Source organism: Cyclopterus lumpus, chromosome 18, assembly GCF_009769545.1.
Source record: "Cyclopterus lumpus isolate fCycLum1 chromosome 18, fCycLum1.pri, whole genome shotgun sequence".
Lineage (NCBI taxonomy): Eukaryota > Metazoa > Chordata > Actinopteri > Perciformes > Cyclopteridae > Cyclopterus > Cyclopterus lumpus.
In genome coordinates, this window is record NC_046983.1 from 8,997,581 (window position 1) to 9,003,529 (window position 5,949).

The following is a 5,949-nucleotide window of genomic DNA, read 5'->3' on the forward strand; positions in this document are numbered from 1 at the left end:
GTTGGCACCGGTGTTGTTATAGGTGCGAGAGTTGTTGTCGGCGCGGGTGTTGTTGTAGGTGCCGGAGTTGTTGTCGGTGCGGGCGTTGTTGTAGGTGTCGGAGTTGTTGTTGGCACCGGCGTTGTTGTAGGTGCAAGAGTTGTTGTCAGGGCGAGCGTTGTTGTTGGAACCGGTGTTGTTGTAGGTGCGAGAGTTGTTGTTGGCACAGGTGTTGTTGTAGGTGCGGGAGTTGTTGTCAGGGCGGGTGTTGTTGTAGGTGCCAGAGTTGTTGTTGGCACCGGCGTTGTTGTAAGTGCCGGAGTTGTTGTCGGCGCGGACGTTGTTGTTGGCACCGGTGTTGTTGTAGTTGCTGGAGTTGTTGTAGGTGCTGGAGTTGTTGTTGGAACCAGTGTTGTTGTAGGTGCGAGAGTTGTTGTTGGCACCGGTGTTGTTGTAGGTGCCGGAGTTGTTGTTGGCACTGGTGTTGTTGTAGGTGTGAGAGTTGTTGTAGGGACGGGCGTTGTTGTTGGAACCGGTGTTGTTGTAGGTGCCGGAGTTGTGGTCGGTGCGGGCGTTGTTGTTGGCACGGGGGTTGTTGTAGGTGCGGGAGTTGTAGGGGCGGGCGTTGTTGTTGGCACGGGGGTTGTTGTAGGTACGGGAGTTGTTGTAGGTGCCGGAGTTGTTGTAGGTGCCGGAGTTGTTGTTGGCACCGGTGTTGTTGTAGGTGTGAGAGTTGTTGCAGGGGCGGGCGTCGTTGTTGGCACAGGTGTTATTGTAGGTGCCGGGGTTGTTGTCGGTGCGGGCGTTGTTGTTGGTGCGAGAGTTGTTGTAGGGGCGGCAGTTGTTGTAGGTGCCGGAGTGGTTGTAGGTTCCGGAGTCGTTAATGGCACGGGGGTTGTTGTAGGTGCGGGAGTTGTTGTCTGCGCAGGTGTTGTTGTAGGTGGAAGAGTTGTTGTCGGCGCGCGTGTTGTTGTAGGTGCCGTAGTTGTTGTTGGCACCGGTGTTGTTGTAGGTGCCGGAGTTGTTGTTGGCACTGGTGTTGTTGTAGGTCTGAGAGTTGTTGTAGGGACGGGCGTTGTTGTTGGAACCGGTGTTGTTGTAGGTGCCGGAGTTGTTGTCGGTGCGGGCGTTGTTGTTGGCACGGGGGTTGTTGTAGGTGCGGGAGTTGTAGGGGCGGGCGTTGTTGTTGGCACAGGTGTTGTTGTAGGTGCCGTAGTTGTTGTCGGTGCGGGCGTTGTTGTAGGTGTCGGAGTTGTCGTTGGTGCGGGCGTTGTTGTAGTTGCCAGAGTTGTTGTAGGTGCCGGAGTTGTTGTTGGCACCGGCGTTGTTGGAGGTGCGAGAGTTGTTGTCGGTGCGGGCGTTGTTGTAGGTGCCGGAGTTGTTGTAGGGGCGAGCGTTGTTGTTGGCACCGGTGTTGTTGTAGGTGCCGGAGTTGTTGTAGGTGCCGGAGTTGTTGTTGGCACCGGTGTTGTTGTAGGTGCCGGAGTTGTTGTAGGTGCCGGAGTTGTTGTTGGCACCGGTGTTGTTAGAGGTGTGAGAGTTGTTGTAGGGGCGGGCGTCGTTGTTGGCACAGGTGTTGTTGTAGGTGCCGGGGTTGTTGTCGGTGCGGGAGTTGTTGTTGGTGCCAGAGTTGTTGTAGGGGCGGCAGTTGTTGTAGGTGCCGGAGTGGTTGTAGGTGCCGGAGTCGTTAATGGCACGGGGGTTGTTGTAGGTGCGGGAGTTGTTGTTGGCACCGGTGTTGTTGTAGGTGGAAGAGTTGTTGTCGGCGCGCGTGTTGTTGTAGGTGCCGGAGTTGTTGTTGGCACCGGTGTTGTTGTAGGTGCGAGAGTTGTTGTAGGGGCGGGCGTTGTTGTCTGTGCCGCAGTTGTTGATTCCACTGTTGTACGTGCCACTGGTATGAGATTTTACAAGAAACATTGGATGAAATGTTGTCAAGGACTTCATCTTCACTTTATTTTTGTTTTTCACTAGAACTTGTAACTGTGAACCTTCAAAAGTATTGGAGTTTACGTCAAACAACTTACCTATTAAAATCAGGAGTATTGATACTTTCTTTTTGACATCCATCTTGTTTTTTTCTGAATCTATCAAATTAAACATTACACACATTATTTCAAAATCGTTTGCGCTTCATTCATTATTTTTAAAATAGATATAACAATATCTGCAGCTATTAACCTTTTTCTTCTTTACTCTTTCTCTTTGTGTTTAAATTTTATCACATGATAATTAACTTGATTCCACTTAGACCAGTGGCTATCAATTATTGTTGGGAGAAGACACAGTTCCCTTCACCAGCCACAATTTAAAGGTTGTGGCAGGATATCACAAATTATTACAAAAAAACTTTTGTTAGTTTATTCTATGGAGCTTACACCACAAAAAACGATTATACTCCCTCCTGAAACAGAAATAGCTGAACATTTCTTGAATTTAATAATAACATATTGGTGTCTGTGATATGCAAGCCTTAAATGTTATGTGACAGTCTACATCCATTAAGATCTTTATTAGAATAAAGGCAAATAAATGTGTTATTACGTTATAATGGCCTTTCTCAATTATGTGACACCTGTACGTCCATTCATTACGGCTGCCCCTGAATGCATCAGACGTAATACACGTGCACCTGTTTTATATTCTAAACAAGGCTAAATATTGATCAAGTTTTTGTGAGGGAAGCAGCCAAATATGGATACAATCCGACCCTCTGGCTTAAAAGCTAACGTCTGGAAGAATTTCCCTACTTCTTCCACTCAACTCAGAAAGAGCAAAGCCAATCATGAACCAAATTGCACCTTTTATTGGACATGGATTTGCGCCCTTACTGAGTCATTGAGAACAAGGCATTATCCCTATGTTGCACACTTTGAAACCTAGATCCATTATTTATCACGTAACATGTTGTTTCTGGACATCCGTTGGCACAGAATATTGTGTCACCGGAAACCTGCTCTTTATCAATGTATACTTTTATTTTAAAATATTCTTAGCGATATCATTATTTTAATTAACGCAAACTCGGTCTGGATACACGGCATAAATGGATTGTTAGATGAACCAATGTAAAATTAATTAATTAAAGCTTATTTATGCTTTTGGTTAAATTGACCATAGCCCAATATGAGCCAATCAGCTAACTACTGTACAGTAGTAGCGCGAGTACAGTGTTTGCTCCAGGTTGAAGGTGCTGAGAAAAAGTCACAAAAGATTAAATTACCTACTGAACTCTCGCAACAATCCCCCTTTCAGTTTGTATGGACCTATGTTCTGACAATAATATTAATAGATTTAAGAATGTACTTACCCAAAATGATAAAATATAAGATGAAAAGTTATGAATTCCTCCTCTCTTTCTGCTCTCAATGTTTTTAAACTATTTCAGTGTCTCATAATATAGTCCAGGTCACATCTGTCACAGTGCAAACCTTTTACCTTATGTGACAGCCCGAATCTATGAAGGCCTTTATAATGAAACGGAATGAATGTTAATGACGTAACTCATATGTTGTTTTTTTTGTGATGAAGAGAAAACTATTTTGAATTGTAGCATTCAATATGTCAGTTCTTTGGAATAATATCATAGGACACTCCCTTCTTTTGTCCTGTGAATTCCTGGTGCATGTGAATGTTGAAAGAAGTTCTACCAGTATGACAGTAAAACAAATCTATAAACTGACACGCAGCAATGGAGCAGAATTCATCATGTTAATTGCCAGATTTAAAAAAAAACTTTTTAAGACTACACAATGACACATTAATGCCATGATTTCATGTTCATACTGGTAAAAATATGGAAATATGATTAAAAACCAGTAGAAGATACAGCGTAAGATTATTTGTTACTATATCACACTTGGACTTGGATGAATGGCATAAAATTGACTACATTTTTTACTTTTTCTAAAGTTGAAACTTGCCGATTATGAGTCAGTGAGCTTCCAGCTGTAGGTAGTAACTAGCTAGCTTACAGTGTTTGTTTCAAGTATTATGGTGCTGACTGAAACTCTACAAAAAAAGGTTTAAACTTTTTCCTGAACACACAATCCACTAGTTGATAGAAGATAATTACTCTTATTTATAATTTGACCTTTATCTTGCCTCTCAAAAGATGACAGGGAGCTACCTCTACCTCTATGGACCATCCTCCTTCGTTATATAAAGATCTAATAATGTATTTAATTATAATTAAAAGAGTTTTTAATGATGTCAGTATCTTTTAATTCAGTCCATATTGCAAATATTTCCCCTTATGTGACACATTAATAAACGCCTTTAAATTGAAATGGAATGAAGGCTAATGACATGATTGATATCTTTTTTTAGAAAGAACATCACGATGAATGACATACAAGGGGTGGCTCAGTATAATGGCACTCCCTCCCATCTTTTGTTCTGCATTATTTGCATTCCTCCTGCGTGAATGGAGAAAGACGTTTCACCAGTGTGAAACTAAGCCTTGTTTCAAAAATCGATTGTTATTCGTTATGAACCCAATATCATGACATTTAAAATTGACAATTTGGTTCTTTATAGAGTGGAAAAGGCTTCGAGAGGAGCAAACAACATTTAAAGGCCTCCCTTTGCTCTGACTATAAACTGCGAAAACGTCTTCCTGATGTCGCTCATAATTTTTTAAGAGCCATTATGAAGCTCAAAGTCGGAGGCTAGGTCTATTGGCGAGGTCAAAAATGGGCAAACCGTTGGACCATCAGTGAACTATGTTAAGCAACAGCTGTGGTGAGGGTACCCACCTCTCACTCAAAGCGACCACGCCAGTGCCGTAACGGAAACACATGAGGCCCCCCTGCAGATTAACCCTGAGAGGGCCCCCACCCCATATGTAAGGGATAATGTATTGTCCGGCGGTCATTATCCAAAGATAAACAAACAGGACCCAAGCTTTTCTTTTGAGGAAAATGTATTCAATCAGAAAAAACAGCTCAAACAGAGAACAAATGTATTCCAACAGAAAAAAAACATATGCTAGGGCCTATCAAACAGCTCAAACAGAACATATGTTACAACAACATAACAAATATGCCTACATATAGTCGATACACCGGTAGGCTACTTTCTACAGGTTTGCATTTGTATACACATGTGCGCGTCTTTTAGCAAATCTGTGTGCAAAGTCTTTAACCACGCTCTTTACATCTAAACTGCGCGCACGTTAAGGATGGCCAGACCTGACAGCCTCTCTTGTGACATGGAGCTTCTGAGATATATTTTGATCAGTTTTAGCTTGGAAAATGACCTTTCAGCGCTTGCGACAGTCACGGGTATTGTCAGAAATAATTTGATGGCCGTGGCTACAGAATCTGCCCACGTAACAGCTACACCTGGGCCAGACATGGCAACAGTGAAATGTGCCGAAGGTGGCTCACATTTGGCCGCATCGAGCCGGGACACAGCCGAGTCAGCCGACACTTAGCCGCAATACGGCCGAGTCCGCTGGCTAGTGTTGGATTAAAAAAATTAATTAAATTAAATTAAATTAAATTGACACGGGAAGCCCCCTGTCCCTGCGGAGGCTGCAGGGGTGATCTCTACGGGCCTGGACCACGCCCTCAATTGTGTTTAACTTTAAGCTTTTTTTATTTGGGGCCCTGGGGTGGAAAAGGTTAAGTCTTTCAAAACCTAGCTATCTATTAAAATGCTTCCTATTTGTTAGAGCCATTTTGAAAATAAAAAATGTGTGCTTCTGGTGCTGATTTAATAACAACGTGTCTGGTGGTGTGTGAATAGATAGAATAATCTCATAGGCAAGTACACTTTGCACCCCTCCCAGTTCTCCTTCTTAACAAACCTGACACATCAACAGCTGAGGCTTATTGTAAGATATTAATCATTCCCTGATAAACTTCCCACCAAATTCGCAAAGCATCAAAAGACTTTTTATTCTGATAATTGTAAAGTTTCTGACAAATATTGTAAAAACATTTAGAAATCTCGCAGAATACAGCTATG

General features: G+C 42.9%; 1 long non-coding RNA gene across 1 annotated transcript; it reads right to left on the reverse strand.

Annotated features, from left to right (window-relative positions):
- Positions 1-1,767: 1,767 nt before the first annotated feature.
- LOC117747680 lies at positions 1,768-3,378 on the reverse strand. The gene is made up of 3 exons (XR_004611464.1): positions 3,287-3,378; positions 2,004-2,063; positions 1,768-1,870 (listed from the first exon to the last, which is right to left on the reverse strand). It is a non-coding gene; the product is annotated as an uncharacterized LOC117747680 (long non-coding RNA).
- Between the last annotated feature and the right edge of the window lie 2,571 nt (positions 3,379-5,949).